General features: G+C 41.6%; 1 long non-coding RNA gene and 1 pseudogene across 2 annotated transcripts in view; one reads left to right on the top strand and one right to left on the bottom strand.

The window, feature by feature from the left end:
• Positions 1 to 25,629, top strand: part of LOC108349074 (uncharacterized) — a 47,956-nt gene that overhangs the window by 2,876 nt on the left and 19,451 nt on the right. The window contains exons 2-3 of one of the 2 annotated variants that reach the window (XR_001842481.3): positions 3,758 to 4,044; positions 12,664 to 14,373. This is a non-coding gene — a long non-coding RNA (uncharacterized LOC108349074). Of the gene's footprint in view, positions 1 to 3,757; positions 4,045 to 12,663; positions 14,374 to 25,629 lie in introns of those variants that run through there. The other variant, XR_005497556.2, reaches the window with a different exon arrangement.
• Positions 22,458 to 23,066, bottom strand: Rpl15-ps15 (ribosomal protein L15, pseudogene 15; annotated as a pseudogene).

The following is a 25,629-nucleotide window of genomic DNA, read 5'->3' as shown; positions in this document are numbered from 1 at the left end:
CCTAGAAATTTTTTTTTAAGATATTTTTTTCCACAGTCGAAGACATACATTATTAAAGGGTAAAAATAAACAAGGGAACGTGGATTCAAAGGAGAGTGGTTCCCTGTGGACCAAAAGAACGTGACACGTGGAAGGGCTTCTCACCCAGGAAACCACATAAGAGAAAGCAAAGTGTAATTTCAGAAACTTCATGGTAAGGAAAGAGACGAAACTGAATTTGAAGAGGGTATTTCATACTTAGGAATGTCTGTCTAGATAGCCAATGCTAGCAGCATCCCTGGCCCTGGAAATGTTTAGGATCTTAGGGATGTGAAAGGTAGACGATTCAACTTTCAGCATACATCTCTGCAGACGTTGACAGGAGAAGAAAAGAGTGCTTAAGATATTCAGGAGAATAGCGCACCCTCCTCCCCAACCCCAACTGACATCCAGCTAAGGAAAAAAGAAAACGAAATAGCCAAGCCGTTATCAGCATTCAATAGTGTGACTTCCTGGTGATTTAATTAAAGCAGTCAGGAAAGAAAATGACTCAATGAAGTACCACATAGTAGATTTAAAAAAAAAAAAATTCAGAGTTGGGGTGGGATATCAAAATGACTTTCAGTGATCTTTCATTGACACAAGTGACAGCAAACCTAGGAAAACTTTCATTTGGGCTTCTCCTAACCGCTTGTTGTACAGGACACCAAAAGTACAGGAATAGTCTAACCCTTCGTTGAAACAAAGTTCTGGCTTATCGTAGGTAGGACGTGTCATAGTCTTCTATGTACAAAATACTCCAAATATCATTAGCTCTGGTTCCTAGGCCGTCCAACGTGCAACATGGTCTCTATTTTAAATCAAAGAATTTTTTGCATAAAATTATTTCAAAGAAATGTTTTTCATTAAAATGCTGGCTTTTAAAAATAGCTTAAATTAAGTTTTAATAAGCATCAAAGATTGGTTTGTGTCAGAACCAAATCCAATAAAAACTCTGAAGAATGTTTTCATGAAACAGCATTTCGAGTCTGTTTGAAATACTGACAATGAACATTTAAGTTGTTTGGCACTCTGACCGTTTATTTCTTTGTTTTATTGTGCCTGTTAATTTCCTTAATAATGCATTATAATGGCCCTTAGTGTGTGTAAAGACAAATGTGCTACAAGCCATCCTAGCTCTGTTCCATATGCTTCCCTGAGTCAGCTCTGTCTGAGACAAGCTAAGCCACGAGAACTGCAGCTCATACGTGCCTCCAGACATGTTCACAACTTGGCTGGATTTACCCAGAGAAAATGAGTCATGCAGCACGAAAATCTCTGGCTCTTTGCATCTTCTCGAATTTGCTTCCTATGGAGTCCAAACTTCTTTCCCATGGTGATGATAAATAGAAGGAAGATAGGGCTGTGCCCAGAGCATCATTTGATTGACAATCTGAGCCAAATGTATGTCGTTTGACTTCAGTATAACACATTTTAGCCACTTTGTTTCTTCACATCCCAATTTAACCTTCACGCCAAGCTATCTCCGTGTATTATCATGGGGGAAAGGTACTCCTTGAATATTGAACATTTTAGAGAATGTATAATTAGTGTCAGAAGTCAAGACTTTCTGTAGGAAATTTATTCCTCATCTGCCAACTTCCTGAACTAATGATTTCAAACATTCTGTATAAGAATGTCCAGTTCCCAGTGTGATTGTCTCCTAAGCCTCTCTTCCCATTTCCACAGCTATGTGTGTCCATTAAAGGTGGAATTTATGGGTAGGCAGTATTGCTAAGACTTACTGGAAATCTTTGTTGACAATTCTGAAAGTGTTTATTCAGTGGAGACAGAGGAATGTGTACTAATTAAGAAATGAAAAAGAGGAGTAAATATGTCCAAAGTGGTGATGGTAAGCAAATTTCCCATCACAATCTCGTTATGACTGAGATATACGAAATTAAATACCAGCTACACGGGGTGCTGAGACAGGAGGATCACCAAGTTCAAAGTTTTCTTTCACTACAGAGTAAACTCATTGACATTCTGAACAAGTTAGTGAGGCTCAAAAAGAGAGCTGGGGATGCTTAGAGACAGAGTGCTTACTTAACATGCAGAGGATCATAGTAGATCCGTTTCCCAGTGCTACTACGGAAAGGGAGGGAAGGAGCTTTAAAGGGGGAGAAAAAAGATGTTTACAGGAAACATTTCGCACAGTGGTCAGTAGCAAGGCTTGCTAGCTCACACCTATAATTCCAGCACTTGGGAAATTGAGTCACAAGCTGAGGCCGGCTGAGTGGAGACCATCAGACAGCAACCAAAGAAGAGAGCTCACCACCAGCAGAGCAGAATAGGAGGCACTCTAATTATTATAGGAAATATTCTCTTGAATAGCATAGAAAGAAATGTTTGGGGTTAAGTGATGTAAAGGGATCAGAAAAGTATCATTGTGTTCTAAATTCATTTAAAGACACGTAAACACAGACTCTTGCAGGATAAATATAACACCCTCTTATGGCACATCGGGAGTTTAGCTAACATAGCAATTTAATTCACTCTTCCCTCCTCCAATGTTATAATTTTCAGCAGTTAAAAGCCAAAAAGGAAAAAAAAAGGCTTCTCTATTTTTGGTGTTAGTAGTTCATATAAAAACAGTTTCTGTGCTCCAGGGAGGCATTGGGATCTGACACCACAGTCACCTGCAAATTCTAAGTATGGAGAAACAAGGGGAAATATTTCTGGATCTAAAGCAATTAGATCCTCATGAGAATCTCCAACCAATCCCCAGAATTCCTGACAGCTCTTGCTAATGAGAGCACAGGGTGAGGTCTGCCTTGCTGTTTGCCACAAACAAGTCCTCTCACCGAGAACCAGACAGTCTCTGAATTTTGCAATGTGCCGTCATTCTCTGATTTTAGCAATTACTACAAAAGCAGACTTCATTTGAACATATTAGAAGCATTTTGGCATCTTGGGTGGAGCAGATTTTAAGGGAAACAGTGAGGTTATCTGCTCCATGACACAGCGGACTGGCCACTCCCAAGTAATTCCAGCCTTCAGAACTGTCAGATTTCCAGCCACAGTGAGCGAATTTACTTTGCGGAAATGATACTCACAGATAGATATGATTGTCAATTTTTTTAAGTTAACTAATTAATTTTTTAAAACACCAATGTAGCAAACCTGCCACATTTTTCCAAAATCTTTTTAAAGGAAGGAAGGTTTGCACTACTCTTTCAAGCTGCACATGAGGGGAAAATCTTTTATAGGAAGATAGATGGTCTTAGAAACATTATGAAAAAATTTGACAAGTTTGATTCGCTGGTTCAACTTATTTTCCATTTATATTTTTGCCAAGTTGATCTTTATTTTTTTGTTAACAAAAAAAATGTATGTGTTCTTTGTACAAGACATGTTATCATATATGTATGTAATATGTGTATTATATATGCATATATGTTATATGTGTGTTACATATATGTTATATCTATAGATGCAGCAGTGAGTGACTAAATCAAGCTAACAGTATGCATATAATATATGCATAATGCATACATATATAATAATATACATAATATGCATATATACTAGTATGCATAATGCATGTAACATATGCATTATTTAATACTCATGTCACTTTGTGGTGAATGATGAGGATACTTAAAATCTACTGCAATTTTGGTTATAACAATACATTTTAACAACTGTCATCTACTGTTCCAATTTAAATGGGGGAGGTGGGAATTAAAATTTGCTTTTGAGAAAGTTTAGAAGGGTATACTCTTCCTGTCAACTCCAGGGCTCAGCTCTCGCCCTGTGTCTGTGATGCCATCACCAGAAGAGGTTTCTGTCTAACAAAACTCCACGATGAGCCCTGTAGAACAGCCATGCTACCGAGAATAGACAAGAATTGCCAAAACAGGAGGAAGGCAGCAGGCTCGCAATCCCCAATTTACAAGACCATTGATCCTAATTGCACAAGCAATTCTCAAACTGATATTCCAAGACAAAGAAGCAAATTTGCTCACAAACGTTGATTCTCCCATCTCCTGCAGACTAAGTCCTGACTTCAACACCGTGCACCAGGTAAGGCTTTCCCATCCATCTTTGAAGCTCCTTCGGGCAAACTGCCACATCTTCCTCACGTGCCTTTAGCATTTTGTGCCATTTGAAATTCTCTCGTCGTTTCTTATTACAGAGCTGAGAGTTCTCTGTTGTTGTTAGCAGGATTTGGGGGTATTTGTTCTTCTTCTGTATTATTGTTGTTGTTATTCTTTTGTGTCAATGTTACTGTTCTTATCATCTCAAGTAGCTCAGGCTAGTCCCAAATTCTCCTGCCTCTGCTCTTGAGTACTGGGGTTACAGGTATGTGCCACCAGACCTGAATTATTCTATGCTGAGGACTGAACCCTAGGCTTTGGTCATCCTAGCCAAACATTCTACCAACTGAAATACACCTCCAGGCTTCTTTCTGATGGTGTTGTTCAGGCTTTGGTGTCTCACAGCAGTATTACTCCTTCTGTGAGTCCTTGTAACCACGGCTCCCCATTTCATATAGCACCCTGCCCTCGCCTCTTTTGTAGAATTCATTCAATATTTTACCATGGACTTGAGAAAGGGTCCCCGTGACTAAATAGTGAGGGTCTCCTGGGCACAGACTTAGCATTGATGACGATTTGAGCACCAATACCATGTACAGTGCCTGAAACATGGTAGGTATTTATTTAACCATGTCTAAAAACACAAACAAGTGCTGTGTGTATGTGTGTGTGTGTGTGCGCGTGCACGCACATGAGTGTTCACATGTGTGCCTGTGAACCTGTGTGTTGAAAGAAGACTGCTCTACTTCTTCTAAGCCAAAACAAAAAGAAAAATAACTTTCTAGATAAAGCTTAAAAGGTAACCAATTATCAAATAATTGTACATTTGATGATACACATTCCCTCTAAAGGGATTAGGATTTTCAGCCCGTCATTGACTTCAGGGTGTTAAAAACAGTCTCTGGGCTGGTGAGGTGGCTTCACAGGTAGAGAGAGCATCTGCTGCTACACCTGATTCCCTGAGTTTGACCCCAGAGCCGTGCATGATAGAACGAGACCGTACACTCCCCAAGTTGTTTGATCTCTATGTATGCTGGGGTGTGTAAAAGCCTGTGTATACACACAGACACACAGACACACACACACATACACACACACAGACACACACACACACTTAACACAAGCATTTATACATACATACACACACACATATATATAGATAGATAGATAATATATAACAAAAAAAGCTTTGAAGTAATTCTTGCTCTACACCAGAGTCCTTAAATTACTGTACTGTCAAAAGCAAGAAAGAGCTACCAAGGAAACATTCCCAATGTGGCTTCATTTATTCAAAGGGATGAACTACCATGCTGTGAGGACACTGCTGTACTTTCCAAAAATTCTTAGGAAAAGAAAGCTTGCTAAAAAAGAGGCTGCTGTGTACTTCCAGACACAGCGAAATACTTTAGCGGAGGAATTACGTCATCCGTGGGCGCCCACCAGGAGGGGTCTGAGGACAGTGTAATACATACCAGGCTAATGAGACGACTTGGCTAATGAGGAAATTCACAAGGATGAAAACTTGGGCTGACAAAAATAACCAGTGCCGTCATGACTTAACCAAAAGTTGTTTGTGCCCTCAACCTCCCCCCCACTAATTAATTGTTGCTTAATAGACCACAGGTGTGTCGAACAGCTCTTTCCTGAAAACCGGCAAGGCAGCGGAAGGTGTCTATATATTAAAAGAAAACCTAGGAGCTAAAAGCATTTCATTTTCCTTGCCTAAGATCAGCATAGAGTCTGATCTGGGGCTCTAATGTCATTTTACAAAGGGATTTTACAGGGTTAACTGAGAGACAAAGGAATAGGACAGTCCTTGCTAATACACCACATCTGACCCAACTGGAGCAAACTCTGTGACCTGCGCTCGACCAAACCTGTGACGTGGATGGGCTGCCAAAACACAGAGGTGTTCCCAGGTCCTGATGGAACTTTACATTTCTAAATTCAGCTGGCTCGACTTGCTTGGAAAAAAGTTCGAGATGGTAGAGAATTGTTCTGATAACGTGTGTTGATGTTTGAACTGTCGGTGTGTGTACCACTAAGAAGCCGGTATGAAGAGAAAGGAAGGAAGGAAGAATAGGAAGGGAGGAAGAAAGGGAGGGAGGGAGGGAGGAAGGGAGGAAGGGAGGGAGGGGGGAGGGAGGGAGGGAGAGAACGAATGATGAGTGGAAAGCAGTTTGCAGGCACTCTTCCATAAAATAGTCTCGCCATGCCAGTACTTGCCACATGGCACACTGGTATATTAGAACCCTGCCAAAGTCCACGTTTAAAGAGCGTCATCCTTTCCTTGGTCCTGTCACTTAAAACAGAAGCTTCTTCACAAATAAAGCACTAAGCTAAATGGCCTGTAGCATCCTGCTTTCCACCCCAAATCCATGCTGAAATTACTGTTGCATGCAGCATCTTACTTCAACTCCAAATGCCGCGATCACTTGGATTATCCGGCGCCTCATGAAGGCTGGGTCACAGAGAATTCACAAATAATTAAGCCAGCCATGGTCTTAAATTCTTGGGGTTCTTTTTTTGTATCTCGGAATGGGACAGTTGCTGAGAACGTTCAAAGTCTGGAGTTCACCCTTAGCACTTAAAAATAAAGTAAATAAAAATAAAATAAAATAAAATTGGCATTTCATTTTTTTTAAATTTCTGCTTTGAAATTGTAGAAATAAAACTAATCTCTCTTCGGGAGCCACATCTAATCAGGTCAAAATGCAGAAATCCGTATATATTTTTGATCAGTTACCTATAAACATAACACAATATTCAAAAAAGACAAGAAGTTATGGGAAATGGGTTTTTTTCTCACATGGTTGTGAGGATGAAGAAAGATTTACGTTTTGTTTTGTTTTTGCTATTGACAAGGTCTCATTGTTTAACTCTCACTGACTGGCCTAGGACTCACTGTGTAGACCAGGCTGCCCTTGAATTCGTGGCAATCCTCCAAGTGTCGAGATTAGAGCCCTGTTGCACCATGCCTAGCTTCATTTACTTATTTAGGGACAATGTCTCATTAGGCAGTCCAGGTTAGCCTCAAACCTACTATCCATTCTCCTCAGCCTCCTAAGTTCTAGAATTACATGCAAACGTGATCATGTGTCCAGTTCGAATATACTATTTGAAAGGTGATTTATAGAATTTAAAGAATATAGATGAGTGGGTAAAAGCTGCTGGCAAGCCTGAAAACCTTAGTTTAATCCCCAGTACCAACATGATGGAAGGCGAGAAATGACTTCCACAAATTGTTCTCTGACTTCTGAAACACCCACTTGGCAAACCTTACACACACACACACACACACACACACACACACACACACCCCACATGTCAGCAGAGCATACAGCACTATTCATGAAACGCTCTTCTCCCTAAACCAGTATCAATGCACACCCCTCCCCACCCCCACCCCCACCCCCACCCAGAAGAATAAGTTGTGGGTAGAAGGTACATTGGAAACTTCACAACAAACCATGCAGCCATAACAGGAAATTAAAAGATTACAGCAGCAATGAGCAAAACAAAGGCTCAAGACAAAACTGGCTTGTGTTTTTCAAGGCTTCCTGGGAAACAACATTGCTTCCATTGTCAGACAGATCTGGATTTAAATTCTGTGCGGGCAGCTCTATCTTAGCCTAGTGGCCCTGTGTAAAACAACCAGTTCTCTGGGCCCATTTCCACTTCAAAACTCTAACGCGAAATAGTGCATGCTATAGTCCTGAAGACTGCATTGGGGGTTGCTTGATTAGGTGTCTCTTACAGAACTGTGTTTTCCACTGTTTGGGGTGGGGGGGATATATATATACATACATACATACATACATACATACATACATACATATATATATGTGTATATATATATATATATTCCCATAGTTCCCTTTTTAAAAAGAGAAATGAACTTTACAAAAACAATAAAAATCATTAGGGCCAGTCCCCCGTGATGGTGTTCACCTAAGCCATTCAAAACCCAAATGCAATTGAGAATCATATCCTTGGCTCCTGGAGCTCTGGCCAGCCCACAGCAGGATTGCACAGCTGTTGTCCCATTCTCCTTACAGCCACTTGGCCCTTGACTGTTTTGCCATTTTCCCACTGGCCATTATATAAGGCAGTTCTCTATAAAACAAATAACATACACTTTCTCCTCTGGATGAACTAATTCTACACTTCTAATAAAAAGTAAAACTGCCAAAAAAAAAAAAAAAAAAGTAAAACTGCCTTTGACATACTTTGTTTTGCCAAAGTGGATGTAATTAAATGTATTTTAAAACTATGACATTTTAAGCCAGGCTTGTAATGTCTGTACCTGAGAAGTAGAGGCAGGAAGATTGGGAGTTCAAAGCCAGTCCCGGAAAACTTAGAAATATTTAAGGCATGTTAACACGTCCCTTTAATTACAGCACTCGGGGTCAAAAGGCAAAGGAATCTCTGTGAGTTCAAGGCTAGCCTGGTCTACATATAGCATTCCAGTCTAGCCACAAATATGTAGTGAGACCCTGTCTATAAATAAATGAGTAAATAAATAAATAAACAGACAATTTAGGGGCAGGAAAAATAATTCCCTCACTGCTCTTCTAGAGAACCCATATTCAATGCCCAGCATCCATATAGGCTGACACACAATGGACTGTAATTCCATTGTGTCTGACCTCTGCAGGCACTCTCACTCCTATGAACAGACACACACACACACACACACACACACACACACACATATGTACACGGGCACACGCAGACACACATACATACATACACATTATTGAAATAAAATGAATTGGTCTTTATTTTTAAAAATTAAAAGAAACTAGTTTGTACAAAACTCTCTGAGAGTTGACTTTTCTCAATTTTCATACCCTAGAAGTCACAGTTTGTAAAACTGGGGACCATTCATAATTGTCAGATATTTTTAAAAATCATCTCAGAACATCACTTTTATGTAGAGATATTTAAAAGATTTTGAGAGCAAAGAAAATTAAATACATATGTGGCCCCAGGTGTTTGTACAACTCTAGGATGGTCTAGACTATGTATGTTCAAATTGACGTAATTTACTGTACAGGTGTCCAATGCTGACAGAATGATGCATGATCTTTTTAGATCCATGAAGTTCGATTTGCAAACATTTCTATAGCTAAACTTGTAATATGAGGTTGCCTCCTCAATAAACAGCCTGACCATAATGTTTATTTAAAAAAATTTAAAGTTTTAAATGGGCTTTTGAAGTAAAATCTTTCTAGTGGCTATCTTGGAAATATCCAGAAAAATGGAATGTTTCTCACCTTAGCCAGGGGTTGCTGGTTTATTGTGTGTGTAAGGAGTCTGACTAGAAAACACACCTATGGGAGCATATGTGGATTGAACTTCACCATAAGTTAATTGGTCTTTTGACCTAGGAGTTTGGGCTCACTGACAAACCACATTCTCATCTGTAATTTCACCCCGGTAGTCTTAACTCATTGATGTATTAAATCATTCCTTTGACATTTGGTCCTTTCTATATGAAGTTATTAAATTAAAAAAAAAAGAACCAAAAAAAATCAAGTAAATGCAAAGCCTGACCCCATCTTCAGCAAGTAACAGCTTAGAGAAAACTTTCTTTTCAAACCAAGGCCTTGAAGGAAACTGTGCAAACATTCTGAGATATCCTTGAAATGGGAGCAAACGTGAACAGCTTGCAAGGCCCAGTGAGCACATAGCTAACGCTGTTTTCCATAAACTCTGCAGCTCCGTGCCAGTGTCTGTACTAACATGGAGATAGGAGCAAAGAAAGTTGGAGTGTTTGTGAAAACAATTCATAATGTGTGAGATATGGCAGGTCAGGTCAGGTCAGGAGACACCGCACGACCATCGTCTACACTTGCAACTGGTCCAGGGTCAGGAAGCATAAGCAGTGTGTCAAATTCATTCTCATGTTCATGTCCTTGTTAATTACTAAATACACACTCTTAAACGACAACATAAATGTAGTTAGAAATCATAAGGAAATTTTATATAAGAAAATACTGAATAGGGAAGATTTTTTTTAAAAAGACATTTGAAGTTACTGCATACTGAAAACAGTATGGTAGGGTGTAGTTTGGTATTGATTTTGTTTTGTTTGTTTGTTTCTTTTGAGATAAGTTCTTATGTAGCTCAGGCTAGCTTCCCATTCTAGTCATAATGTCTCTGAAATCCTGATCCCCTTGCTTCTACCTCCCAAATACTGAGATTACAGTTGTAGACTGACATGCATTTTTGTTTTGTTTTATTTTGGGTATAGGGAGTGCCATTCTGTAGCCCAGGCTAGCCAGGAACTCAGGTATCCTCCAGACTCAGCCTCCTCACTGCTATGATAATAGGCCTGAGATAGCTTAGATGGTAAAAGTACTTGCTGTGTAAGATTCGACACCAGGATCCATGTAAAGGAGGAAGAATAAAACCAACGTGTAGTGGTTAGAAAAACGTCTCCATGTTTGAATTCCTGGTACCCAGTTGGTGGAATCATTTGGAAAGGGTAAGAAGGTGCACCTTTGCTGGAGGTGTGTTACTTGAGGGCAGATTTGGGGGTTTCAAAAGACTCATGCCATTCCCACCCCAAGCCCCTTCTTCTTTCTGCCTTGCACTTGTGGGTGGAGCTCTCAGACATTGCTCCGATACCACACCTGCCTTCCTGTTATTATATTCTCAACCACAATGACCATGGACACTAACCCCCTGGAACCATGAACCTCAAATTAAATGTGTTCTACAAGTTGTGTTGATCCTGGTCCTGATGCTTGTTCACAGCAATTAGAAAAGTCACTAGGACCAAACACCTCAGAGTTGTCCTCTGACCTCCACGTGGGAAATATGATGTATACCCCTACATGCAGAATGCACACAATAAAATAATAAATAATGTGTAATGCAGAAGATGACCAGTATAATTCTAACCCTCTGAAACCCATAAGCATGATTAAATACTTTCTTTTGTAAGTTGCCTTGATCGTGGTGCCTTTTCCATAGCAATAGAAAGATCAAGACAGAAGTTGATACCATGACTGGGTCAGTGCTATGGCAGGCTTGACTATGCGGTTTGTTGGGGAAAAGTGAAAGACCCAGGAAACAATTGAACTCTTTAAGTGGGGTTTAATGGGCCATCCTAGTGGGGCCTTGTGGTGGAAGACAATAGTAGAATGTGGGCTGATATTTTGATTAAGAATGTGGCTGCTCTTTGCCCTTATCATAAGAATCTGCCAGAGGCTAAGTGGAAAAGTTCTGGAATAATTTTGTTAGCAGAGATTTCAAGACAGCCTAGTATTGACTGCGTCATGTTGTTGTTATGCAGACCTACAACGGAAAAGATCAAGCAGAGTAAAAAAAAAAATAATAATAATAATAAAATGTACAATTTGGGGATAAAAGGAGGACTGAGAAATGTTATGGAGAAGGTTAATAAAAGGACTGATGCTGATAGGAACAGAGGAAGTAGTACTCTTGGTACTGGGCCCCACAGAACTAATCATGCAACTCCTGAAATTAAAAGGCCTTAGGAACCATTTGTTCCTGAAGAGCAACCATGAAGGAAAGTCTATGCAAATGTAATTCAAGGGGAAGGGCCAGGTTCCATCCCAAGCAAGTGTAGACATTAGCAGCATCAGCCATGCAGTTTAGGGTCATGGAGGGTACAGGAGCGAAGGGGTTATGGAATATTCCTCTATGGCTTAGGAAAGCTGATGAGGCCAGTCATTTGTCAAGAAAGTCTCTGTAGCGAGGCCTAGAGGCTATTGAACGGAGCTGTGAAAGTGAAGCATAGATTGCCTTGGAGACTCCAAGATGTTAAAGATGCCAGAGCCCTGAGATTCTGCTGAGGAGAGCCACAAAGAGGGAGGGAAATCAGTACAAGAGAGAGACATGTGTTGCAGTCAACAAAGCGGGAAGGCATGGGTGGTCTGAAGAGCCATGTTAGCCCTTCACACTTCAGTACAAAACTACAGGACTTGGAGTTTGTCCTGCTAGGCTTCCATCTTGCTTTGGTCTACTATTTCCTCACCATGGTCCCCATTCCTGTCTAGAATGGTAGTATATGTTCTGTGCCAATATATCTTGGAAGTACGCAATTTGACTTTTGATTTTTCAAGGTGTCAGAAGTAAGACATTGCCTCAAGTCTCAGAAAATACTTAGGACTTTTATGCAGTGTTGAGACTGTACAAAAAAAAGGGGGGGAACTTTTGAAGTTGGAGTACATACATTTTGCATTATGTTACAGCCACAAGCCTATGGGGGCTAGGGAGTAGAATGTGATATTTGGATGGATATGTCCTCCATAGGCTCATATATTTAAATATTTGATCTCTAGTTGGTGGAATTGTTTTGGAAGGATTAGGAGGTGTGGCCTTGTTGAAGGAGGTGTGTCACTAGGGATAGGCTTTGAGGTTGCAAAAGTCCACACCCGGCTCTCGTCATCTAGCTTGCAGATAATATCTAAGTTCTTGGCTACAGTTTCAGCACCATGCCTGCTTTCCTGCTGCTATGTTTTCTACCATGATGGTCACGGACTCATCCTCTGAAAGCATAAGCAAACTCCCAATTAAATGCTTTATTTTCTGAGTTGCCTTGGTTATGGTATCTTTTTCACATTCACAGAATGATAACTCAGACACTAGCAAGAGACCTGCATTATTTTACAAAAAGGACAATGGCATCGGCTAGAGGAGGAACGAAAGGCACCAAATGAAAGGATCTTATAACTATTGGTAAAAATATCGTTGCCCAGTACTACTGTCCATAGCCTACCTCCTTCATTTGCATCTATTCCAAACACAAAAATAAAGCATGGGCTAACAAGATGGCTTGGTGAGTAAAGGGGCTTGCCAATCCCCAGGACTCTCGTGGTGAAGAAAATAAACTAACTCCGTTCAGTTGGCCTCAGACCTGCATGTGTACACTGGCACATGCACATGCACACAACAACCTTACTCATACACAAATATGTAGGGAAATAAATTTAATTTTAAAATGAAAATCTTAAAACAGAGAGAGAGAGAGAGAGAGAGAGAGAGAGAGAGAGAGAGAGAGAGAAACAGTAAATAATAAGGGAAAATGGGTTCACTTAACATTTTGGGCAGGGCCAAGGAAAGAAAAGACTTCATTTCTTATCACCATGCCATGACAGCTTAACAGTTTTAAAAAAAAATAGTGAGGAAGGCCAGATGATATATGTACAGCTAGCTGTGAAACAGATTAATTTTTTCTGGGAAAAAAGCAACTTGGGTGTCTGGTTGTGTGCATCATCTCCACTTATCATTATCATCAACAACAACATTATCATTATCATCTTCATTATCATCATCATCATTAGAATCTAGGCCTGAGCAAAAATGCCCCTTATTTTTGAGACAGGGTTTCATGTTTCCCACATTGACCTCAAACTCGTTACACAGTCAAGAATGTCGTGAGCTGGATCCTCTGATTCTGTCTTTGCCTGTTGAGTGCTGGGATTACAAACATGTCCCACTGTGCCTAGTTTGTGTGATGATCAAACACTGGGCCATATATAGTCAAGACTTCTACCCATGGAGCGATATATCCAGTCCCCCTCCCCAGTTTCCCCATTTTGAAAGGGAAAGGAGCCTTGGGAATTTATGGAATGGAGTCTATAAGATCCATATGTGGAGAGATGGCTCAGTGGTTAGGAGTTTGTACTGCTCTTGAAGAGGACCTGGGCTTGTTTTCCAGTATCCACACAGCAGCTCATAACCGTCTTTAACCCCAGTTCCAGAAGATCTGATATCTTCCCCTAGCTTCCACGAGCAAACCTGGCAAATTTGTGGTACACACACATACATGCAGTCAAACATTCACAAAAATAAAAATCAGCTGTTTGAAAAGAACCACATCTGTTCCAAACTTGGCAAATTTCTTCGTCCCTCAGCCCATTGCTTTGCTATTTTTTTTCTGTTCGTATTTTAGCAGAGCCTCACAATGTAGCCTCGACTATTTGTGAGCTTACTACACAGCCCAGGCCGCCCTCTAAGTCAAAGCAACCCTCCTCTGGGTTCCAGTGCGGGGATGACAGACATGAACCACCACACCCAAGTACAGTTCCTTTACTAGGTATAGGGCCAAAGTGTTTTGATCAACTTTAAGCTCTAACTCCTGCATGCCTGTTAATAACAGTTAAAAGAGGGGATACAAATGTCTGTGGAATATCTCCTCTGTCTGCCAGGGCTTCAGCTATTTCTCCTCGCCCAGGATCGATGTTTCTGGATGGTTTCACGTGTGAGGGGATCGATGTTTCTGGATGGTTTCACGTGTGAGGGCTGGTTTCGTTGCGTTAGCTTGAGGCACTATTTCCCATTTGTCTTTATTTGGAAGTTAAGCATCACTAAAAGGTGTGTGAGGATGCCAGCTTGACAGAAGGCTAGATCAAAATAAATAAATAATTTATAATAATAATAATAACAACAATAACAATAATTTGTATCACCCAAGTAAGAGCTTAGGTTGTTGGCCTCTCCAGTTCTGCGTCATTCAGAGCTAACGTGAGCCACAGAGATAGTTTTCAGAAGAATTTTTAGAACACAGAAAAGAAAGTGTAAAGGGAAGTTGGTGCGGGAATGGGACAGCGCTGCACCTCTAGCACTTTCTGCTGACTCACAGCGTCAGAGTTGGGTGGGGCCACAGCTGGGACCTCGGTGTTGCAGCTCCAGCCGCTCCAGCCGCTCCAGCCGAGGTCATGATTCACTTTCTCTGACTTCTGGGCCAAGTGCAGCGTCTGTCCCGTCCCGTCCCCGTCCCCCCCCCCCCCCACCTCCTAGACATGTGGGACACTAGTTTCTCTTGCACAGTGTCTCTATCCTAAGCTTTAGAGGCCTGGAGGCAGACAGGCAGGAGTTCTGGTCCCTCATTGCGGTTTCCAGCCAAGCTTCAAAGACTCTGGTTCTTCCTTGAACTTCCCATTTGATGCTCACACGCCCCTCCCTTGCAAATGTCAGACTCCAGCACGGGGCAGAAAATTCAGCCCCAGCTTGGCTGCTGCTGCTTGGGGCGTTGAGGGTGCTAGGAATGGAACCTAGGGCCTTGACCTTTTGGGCAATGACTCTAGGGCTGAGCTTTTCGTTGTTTTTGTTTTTTTTTTAAACACTGTATATTCCAGGCTGATGTCAAGTTTTCTGCCTTCCTGACTTCACCTCCCGATTAGACGTAAACTAGTTATTCTATAAACTCAAATCCCCACAGTAAATCTTTTCTTTTATATGCCCATATTTTGCACAAATTCTGCGACTCTCATCCCAGAATGAGAAGAGTCTGATTGCCAGACATTCAGCTTTCCTCTTACAGAGAGCCCTTTTAACAGCGTCAGCAAAGGTGGGCCAGGCATCTTGGCTGACCCGTAGAGGGTGTGGAAGAGTTGAGACAGGGGGATCGGGAGTTTAGACCACTCTGAACTAGATAAGACCCTGTCACAAAGAGCGGTGAGGTGTGGGCAGATACAGTGTAGCACAACTTTAATCCCAGGGAGCAGGCCAATTTCTGCGACTTAGAGGCCGGCTTGCCATTTATCATGTCCAAGGCCAGCCAGGGCTACACGATGAGACTATTTCAAAAAAACAAAAAAACAAAGAGAAAGAAATCAGGGACTAACGAGACAAGGTCCTGGCCTTCAAATATCTGACAAATTAATAAAAGACACACTGTTCTTAAGGATTCTTGATTTAAATTATGTCATCTTGCCAACTGTCAGTATGTTCTTGTCGTAATTTGAAAGCACATCTCTTAGCTGAAGATGTGTTGTTTGGACAGCAAGTGATTCCCCCGACTCCCCGTTACTCACACACCCTTACGCCCAGCCCAGCACCCAGCATACGTCTAAAAACCTTTGCAAATATAATCATCACCCGAGGTTAGTTTGTCATTATATGTTTTGTTCTTTAAAGATAAAGTTCAGGAAAATAACATCAACTCATTTTAGGAAATGAGTCATTAGATTTCCAAGAACTGACAGGTACCATACAGGATATACCCCTGAGCCTGTTCTAGAAAGGGAAAGCTTGAGAGTCATCAAGGATCTGACTGAAAATTCAGCTTCAAGCTAAGGTCGGGCAACACAGATGGCTTGGCACGAACAGGACAATGGTTCCACAGTATGGCAAGTGCTTCACCAGTGAAAACAGATCCCAGCATCTGGAGTGACGGCAGAGACTGCCATGTGTGTTTGGACAACACTCATCAGACATACACGCCACAGTGGTTATATCACACACACCCCCAAAACCCCACATCAGTGCCCATCTGTCTTATATGATAGTTTTGCACCCTGTCTGGGTAATTGTCATTTTTAGCACCTGCAAGAAAATCCCAGACCTTCTCTGTACAATTCATATATACACCTGCTGAACTTGAATTTAATTAACGTTTGGAATGCATCCACTTCAATACAGTTTTAATCTTTGCCACCAAATTAAAGCCGATCGATAGACCTATTCAAAATTTCTACCTGGACAGAGCAAAATTTACAGACTACAAATGATTAGAAGTGACAATAAGAGCGAAAAGCACCGCACATTTTTTGATCTTCAGCATAGAAACAAAATCAATATTTACCCCACACACACACACACACTGACACGCACATTTTTTTCTTCTCTTCAAGCACAACATGTTCCTCTGGGGAAATTGTGTATTTCTATTTCTGGTTATAACCATCAGGCCCTTGAGGTTTATTCAAGTAGCTGCACATTCTCTGCCAATATTGTTTCTCCATGTGCTTAATCACCAGTCATGAATCCTGATGCTTCTGCTGATTTCTTCCAGTGGGTTCTATGTCCCAAGACTCTGGTGTGCTAACTCTAGCAACTGAGAGTGACAGAAGACCTCCACATTATTTTGGGATGCATCAGGCAAGCTAGCAGACCAATAGAGGCAGAGCAGCAGGAGTGGGGAGAAAGAGGAAGAAGAGGAGGGAGACAGCATCCAGAGTCATATTGGGACTTAAGTCCAGGAAAGAGAAAGCCAAGTATTAAGTCTTCGATTTCTAGTTACTCAAAGGCTTGAGACTCCTGCCTTTTCTGCATTGTGGATTTCAGTACATATCGCAAACAGACAGTAATACTAATGTATCTAAACCATTTGTCTCTTTTTATAAACTTAAAAAATTTTCTTGTAAGCTTCAGGGAATCGACTTGACTCCACTTCTGACAGGATGAAGGACTCCAGATAAGTACTGTCAATCAATAACCTTTTCCCCATTTGCCACTTCTTTCTATTTTGGAGGGTGGAATGTCTCTCAGTCTCTGTGGTCTTTGAACCCCCATAATTTTCGGGCCCAAAGGTTTCAAATGTGCACTCAAGATAAAAATTTTCTCCTAACCTCCTGAACTTTGCCTCCTCTCCCTCTCCTCTATCCCAGCAGATCTCAGACGCACTGCAGAACACTGCATCAGTTTGCCCGCTCCACATGCTCCCTCTAATTCTGCATCCCGGCAAACTTCAAAGAGGCCTGCTCCTCCCTAGCCATGGCCTCACAAACCAGAGTTTCCTGCAGAGTCAGGTCAGTCAACGACCAGCCTGCTCTTCCAGGCCCTGGCCAGCATTACAGCTCCCCCCAACAAAGATGCTCCAAAGTCAGCAGGAAGTAGCCACAGAGAAGATGGCATCGTCCCACATTACTTATTTATTATCCATTAAAAGGCTGGGATGTTAGGTCCCAAACCTATAACCAATAATTGAGGTGCGTATTTAACGTATCAAAGTGTACAGTGGTCACCAGGATCTCCAAGTTGCTCTTTCCTATAAAATCCAACTATTTTGGTTACCAGCCCCTTTGTGCCTTTGGGCCTCCTGGCTGCTGCACCTGATCCCCTCTGTCCCCTCTCCTTCTCCTCTTCCCTTCAACACTCACGTCCACTCTGGCGTCTCCTAGATGCCCCTGACTCTGGCTATTCTCTCCCACATATATAAAATAGACTTTCTCCTCCACCATACCTAAGAGCAATCATGTTTCTTTCCTCTTTATTTCTTTTTAATTCATTCAGACATAAAATGAATTGTTTCCATTTAAAGGGAGACCAAGTCGAAATAGTCTATCCTGAGTTCCTTAGTGTGTCAGTTACTGCTCCTTACAGGGGCAAACACACAACAGAAGCAACTTAAAGAGTTCAAAGAAGATGGCTGGACAGTTCAAATTTCCACAATGGCCAGAGTTTGTGGCTGCTGCTATCATACCATGCTGGATCATAAAGCAGAACCCTTGAGCTCAGGAACAGAAGTGGATGTCACCTTCAACAGGGATCCCAGAGAACTACTCCTGCCTCCTAAACCAAACTTCCACAGACTCTCTAAGCAACACAAGTCGGGAACCTAGTGTTTAAACCCTGACCGATCTATACACAACCAATCTTCTGGATAGGGGAAAAAGTATTCATGGTTTTAACCCCAAATCATTTGTGGGTCCCAAGCTTTCATTGTGACTCAAAGGCCCGAGTCTATTGCTTTTTCTACAATGTTGATTTCAATATGGATTGCAAACAGTGGCAACACTAACAGTCTAAATCTTTTGTCTTGTTTGTAAACGTAAAAAGAAAATTCTTGCAAGCTTCAGGGAATGAACTTGAATCTATTTCTCAGTGGTCAAAGGGACACCAGATAAGTACTGTCGATCAACAACTGGTTCCCTACTTGCCAGTTTCTTGTATTCCTAAACCAATGAGCAGGCAAAGGGATAATTCTATCCAAACTCTAACAGTTGCACTCACATTTGATTTAGCTGAATCTTGCTTTGTTCTTCTATAAAATACAAGCAATACTTGAGCGTTCCTGAGATGAGAAGATTAGCTCAGTGACAGTAATAAGAGTGTTGATATATACGATAGGCTAATAGAGGAAAGGCTTGCAGAGCAAGGCTCCTGTGTGCATCATATCCTGTCCCTGAGAATGCTGTCATTTGCATTTCAGCTAAAGGCAGTTAGTTATTCAAATGCAGTGACTCGCAGAACTGGCCACAGGTTAGAGTAAGTCAGCGTTTTTCTTGAAAACTAGGTCACACGTTCTAGAACACTTTTACTAGGCTTGGGAGCCCCAGAGCGGGATCTGCCTCTACCTGCCTGGTTCTAGAAAGTTCTTGTCGTGATGACAAGATAATTATCTCCGTTTTTCTATTGTTTCCCCAGCTGATCTTAGCAGTGGAAGAAAATATCTATTGTTACTTCTCTTCCCATAGAGGCTGTGGTTCGACATTGTAAAAATACGCGACTCGTAATTTCGGCAGTACCCTGAAACTCTTGGACTAAGAGAGTTAGATCAGGAACTTTCAGTTTAAATTTGTAATTTGGGCTTCAGTAGTCATTATGAAACTCAAGTCATGGCTGAAAGAAATTCTCTAGAATCTGTGGAACACGGGTCTGTCTCTGACATGAATAAAAGGTCCATCTCTAATGAAACACAGATCCATGCCTTATTATTTTTCCCCCACAAGTGAAAAAGCACTTTAAGCCTGCCTCCTTTCTTTCCTTTACTCTCAGACCTGTAAAACCCAACACATCTGACTGGCCTCTCAACCGTAATTGTCCAAGCAGCTGTGAGATACATATTCAATTTTTTTTGAAGTTGAAAATGTCTTCAGAAAATAACTGAGTTAATTTCTGGGTTGGTTTTTCTTTTCTCATTTCTTTTTGTAAAAATTGTGCTTCTACGTGCCACGACATTAAGTCTCAAAGGCAAATCACACCTTTATAGTGCTTACGTTGTAGTTGTACATAGTGGCACATGCCCGTAATCCCAGTACTTGGAAAGCTGGAGCAGGAGTTTCCCATCCAATCAGGGATCCCCAGCAAGACCCTTTCCCACACAAACCAAAATGAAGAAGGTGTGTGTGTTGTTCAGACCTTTCCAGGTTTCTTTTTACCCATCACCAGGGATCTAAGGTAGTAAAACCATTCTACATAGAACAGTCTGCCCACTTACAGCCTTTGTTCCTCACTGCTCCTAATCTGCTGAGCCAGCTCGCAAGCCCAGTAATAGACTCTTGTATTCTAAGAGTTTCTGTCAGCAGACCTTGGCCCGTGCTGTTAGGCTGTTCATCCACAAAGGCCTTGTGAAAGAACAGCTACCATGGAACAAGTTACTCTGTGTATCCATTCTCTACTGAACAACGAGACCCACTCTTGGGATATTAATACTATCTTTGGAAATGATAAGCCTTTATATTCTGTAACCTATGTTTATCTTCAACATCAATATGGAATACACAACAGTAAATGTGTCTAGAGCTCAGTCTCCTTCTCCTCTCTCTGTCTCTCTTTGTCTCTGTCTCTTTCTGTGTGTGTGTCTTTCTCTCACTCCCTCTCCCTCTCTCTCTGTCTGTCTCTGTCTTTCTGTCTCTCTGTCTCTCTGTTTGTCTGTCTGTCTCTCTTTCTTGCTCTCTCTCTCTCTCTCTCATAGTCTTATATGGGAACATCATAAATATTTCTGGAAAGCTATACTGGGTGTAGCGGGAACCTGGCATCTGCTCAGGTTTTTACAAAAACACACGAATTACCTTGATGATCCGATGGATCAAGAAAACCCTGTTTGTTGGGTATTTCAAACAAGGGCTTTAACAAAATGAGTTCAGTTCTCTGACAACAGCCTGTGAATCACTGATAGAAAAGCATGAGAACCCAGTCAGCAACTTAATTATATATCATTACCCAGGACAATGGCAACATTTTAGGTATGAATTAAACCTTTCGTGGTGGCATCTTGCATCATTCCATGATGTCCATAGAGCCAGTGATTCTAAAAATCTATAGACAAAGTCCATTTAAGAGTGGTTGCAACCTTTCTTTGTATTCATTTTGCAAAATAGTCAGAGGAAAAAAGAACTTTCTGTTCTAAAGGTAGAAAAGCAGCCCTGATGACAGGGAGGAGGTAACAGTCGCATCAGAAGGACTGGAACACACCACAAGAAATGGGTCAGAACAGTGTGGTTAAAACCTGGGTCAGACCCTGGAAACTATTTGCTCTGACCTGGCCCGACTGTGGGTAGGACTGAAGCTGGGTCTTTTTCTAAGCTAAGACCAAATTACTTCCTGCACTCAGGACCCCAGTTACTCACTGCCCACAGAGGATTTGTGTTCTGATGTTGTGAGGAGGGAAACATCTCATCCCTACAAGTACTGGTACCAACATCCCTTCCCTTAATTCAACAGCAAAGTTCAATATGCAATGGAAATAAACTAAGGTTAGAGAAAACCACAGGAGAGTCATGTAGGTAGACAGCTATCTAGCCGCAGGGTCTTGAATGCTCTAATCTTTTTTAAAGAAACATCCAATCTAAACTCCTAAGGGTCACCTTCCCTAACCAGACTTGGTCCCCACTAACATTGATTAGTTTGACCCAAATCATTTCTTTATTTCAAGTTTGTTTTAAAAGTCAAATTTCTAGCAAAAAGTATTGGCTTCTAATTTCTGGCTTCAGCTTTGAGGCATCAGACAGCCCTTACGTGGGCATTTCTTAAGAACACCAACCCAGGTATTGAGTGGAGTCCCTGGAAGATGTGGCCGGGACACCAGCCAGTGTCTTTCAAAAGCCAGGCCTGCTTAGAGAGTTGGTGTTGTCTAGCAAGCCCCACAAATCTGTAAAGACTTAAATATAAAAGAGTTCATAAGCCATTTTAAGTGGACTTTTTGTGATTTTTGCTTCATGGTGTTTCTTGGGAAATAGGTTTATAGTGTGTCCTATAAGCCCATTTCTGCTTTCTCACAGTGGTTAGAAATAGAGAGTTCTCACCACAGGTTAACACTTTCTTCTGGTCACTTCCATGTGTAGAAAAGAACCACATACTATTACATTTGGGGGGGGACACGTATGTTTGGTGATTTTCTTCTTCTTTAGGTCATTTTTTTTTTTCGGAGCTGGGGACCGAACCCAGGACCTTGCGCTTGCTAGGCAAGCTCTCTACCACTGAGCTAAATCCCCAACCCTGTTTTTTTGTTTTTTGTTTTTGTTCTTGTTTTTGTTTTTGTTTTGTTTTTTAATGTGTGTGTTTGGGCTTTGAGTTTTGTGTGTGTAGCCCCAAGTCCAAGGTTGCTTGGAACTCTCTGTATAAATCAGACTGGCCTTGAACTCACAGATATCTGCCTGGCTTCTCTCTCCCAAGTGCTGTAAATTCTCTTTCTTTTTTGAGACAAAGCCTTAACAGGAAGTTTAGGCTGGTTGTTTTAGGTATACTTTTCTGTGATCTTATGTGTATGTGTGTGTTTGTATGAATATATGCCACATGTATGGTTACCTGAGGAGGCCAGAAGGGGGTGTCAGATGACCTAAAGCTGGACTTACAGGCAGTTGAGAGCCATCTGACATGGAAACTGAATTTGCATCCTCTAGAAGAGCAGCAAGCACTTTTTTTGTTTGTTTGTTTGTTTGTTTGACTGTCCTAATTTTACTAATATTACGTGTATTAGCGGTAACGGTGAAGCTGAAAAGTATCGCGCCTTCTCCAGGCAGCACGGCGAGATCCACCAATAGTGTGGTGGAACTTGTGGCCCTTTCCAAGGCCACGGCTTTTGCAGCCAGCAGATGTCAGCCCACGCAATCTCCCTGTGCTTGTGGACTGGTTTGGTGATTCATTGGGTGTCAGGATTTCTTCTGATAGCTTTATGGAATGGAGCAATGAGGATAACCTCGAAAAATTTATATGTGGAATCTTCACCAATCCCGTAGGAATTCAGGACTCTCAAAGCCCCACAATGGTGCCCAGCTCTCTGCTCAGCAACAAACTGAAGGCTTCGGGCAAATTTCAGCTGGTTAACACCATGGTGGACAGGCTTGCCATGTTGCACCCTTAGGAACTGGGCGCTTGTGACCTCCATGGCAGACACAAATCCTGTAAATGACATAACCTTGCTTAGCCTTGTATCCCAGCCTTCTCGCTTTATTAGGCTGGGTGGGAAGCCCCGTGCAGCGCAAAGAGCTGGCGGTATTGCCAGCAGCGGACCCTTAGAAGAAAGCACATCACGTCAGACAGCTTCTTCCTCCACAGCTCCTGGATTTATTTGTATGCACCCATCTTGGCTCACCTGATGGCTGCCACTAGAGGAAAGGCAGCAGCAAGCACTCTTAACCACTGATCCATCTCTCCATTCTTCAGGGCTCACCTTCAACCTCTGTCTCCTGAGTACAGAGCCCATGTCATTATGCCTAGCATAGATGTTTTTGGTTGATGTTATTGCTCTTATTGTGTGGATGTTAAATAAAGAACTCTTCTCATTAGAGACCTCCTTTTCTCCCCAGAACCACCCAGGAAATCCCCTTGCAGTTGAAGAAAGGTCTCTACGAAGAAATACAAAGTATTAAGACTGTTCCCACACTCTTATCTGTCACCCATGCTGAGGTTACATTAATTATGCTCCCTCTGGATCAGGGATAAACAAATCATTATGAGGTAGAACTTCCTCTACTCAGACAAGAGGAAAATCTACCCAAATTAACCCAAAGATGGGACTGTCCTCCACCTCCAGGATGGGACCCTCCTCCAACTTCAGACTGGAACTGTCCTCCACCTTCAAGATGGGACTATTTTCCACCTCCAGTCTTACATTTATGTCATTAATGTGGAGTTGAAAGTCTTTTTGTCTACATGGGCTGTTACTGGACTTGGTAGAGAACCAATTCATGGCCTTTGTTTTCACTGTCATATTGTGATTGGCAGGAGACGGAAACTGTGGAACACATCTTCTGTTCTCCTCGACCGTGGAGACAAAGTGCTGCTTTCTCTCTTCCAGCTGAAACGCCACTGTTATTTTAGCCTTTTCTCCCAGGACAGTTTCTCAACTGTAATTATCCTTATTGTGCTTCTCCGGGTACCTCCCAACCCTTCCTTTTGGAACAGTGGTTCTCATGACTAGCATAGGCTCCCGTGTCTGGTGTCTGTCTCTGCTCTGCAGGTTTCTTACACTGAGGAAAATCAATTCTTTAAAAAAAAAAAACAATTAGTAAGTACTTTCTTGTATAGTTTAACTTCAGACATTCAACTTTTTAGTCATTCTTCCAAAGTAAACAACTACGACATCTGTAAGAATTCCTGGACAAATAAACGTTCTTGTGTTTAAATGCATCTATATTCTTATTGTTTCCCATCTCATTCAACTTTTCTAAATTTCCCTTATCAGGCCCCAGAGTGGACAAAGCTCTGTAACTGTAACAAAAGCCGTAAGCACACTGGAGAGAGGGAAGAGTTACAGCTCGGAAGATCACTCTTGTCTTCTAATTGTTCTATTTACCTTTTATACTTAAATCGTGATTTTTATTGCCATGATACTACATTATTAGCTCATGTGTACTTAGTCACATATAGAGAGTTTGAGTTCTGGAATATACAGTTTTTGTTTCTTAACCTTGAAATATCATATTGGTTATTATGTCTTAACTAGATGTGTCTACAAATTTATGTTCACCTTGGCTCTCTCTCTGTTTCTGTCTCTCTCTCTGTCTCTGTGTCTCTGTGTCTGTGTCTGTCTCTCTGTCTCTCTCTGTCTCTGTGTCTCTGTGTCTGTCTCTCTCTCTGTGTGTGTCTCTCTGTCTCTCTGTCTCTCTGTCTCTCTGTCTCTCTGTCTCCCTGTCTCTGTCTCTGTCTCTGTCTCTGTCTCTCTCTCTCTCTCTCTCTCTCTCTCTCTCTCTCTGTGTGTGTGTGTGTGTGTGTGTTTGGGAAGGGATTGTGGGTGGGGTAGGGTTTGTTAGCCTAGCTGGTTTTCACAAAGTTTGACATGCTCCATAGCTCAGGCTGGCCTCAACTTGTGACTTTGCCTGCTTTCCTTGAGTTCTGGCATCACAGGCTTTGCCACCACACCCAACTCTGTGTCTTTAACTTGTATGTTACATTTGTTACTCTAATCCATTCATCCTTGAAAACTGTTTCCACCTACATACTGACTTACTATGAGAAAGAGAACTGAGAAGAAATAGGAGCAATTAGAAAAGAAGAAAATTTCTGGGAAAGTAAAGTTTAGAATCCAGCCAATGGTGAAAAGTGTTTAATGAGATGCTATAAAAATAATATGTGTTTATAATTTTATGTGCTTCGAAGACTATGAAAACACAAACAGTAATAGACCAAAGTCATCCTGAGCCAGTGTTTTGTTTATAACACTTTAAATAGTACTGTGACTTTTCATTATTGACCACCGTGCCTTGAAAAAGTCAAATGTAGTCAGCCACAGTGGTCCACACCTGGAATCCCAGAACTCTGGAGCCTGATACAGGAGGTGGAATATTGTGGAGTGTTCAAGGCTAGCTCAGACAATAGAGTGAAAAACTGTCTCAGAAAGAGAGGGGAGGAGGGAGAGAAAAGAGAAGAAAAGAGAGAGAGAGACAGAGAGACAGAGACAGAGAGACAGAGACACACACACACACACAGAGAGAGAGAGAGAGAGAGAGAGAGAGAGAGAGAGAGAGCGCTTACATCCTTACTTTAGAGGCTGAACGTGGAGAATCCATAAGTTCAAAGACAGCTTGAGTCACTCAGTAAGAGCCTGTCTAAAATGAAAAATGCAAATTCTTACCGGAGTATTTTTTTCCTATTTATTCATCCAGTTTCAGTCATTCAGGAAAAGAATTTGTCCTACTATGCGATG

The sequence above is a fragment of the Rattus norvegicus genome, chromosome 20 (assembly GCF_036323735.1).
Source record: "Rattus norvegicus strain BN/NHsdMcwi chromosome 20, GRCr8, whole genome shotgun sequence".
Taxonomy (NCBI): Eukaryota; Metazoa; Chordata; class Mammalia; order Rodentia; family Muridae; genus Rattus; species Rattus norvegicus.
This window is presented reverse-complemented; position numbering and strand designations above follow the sequence as displayed.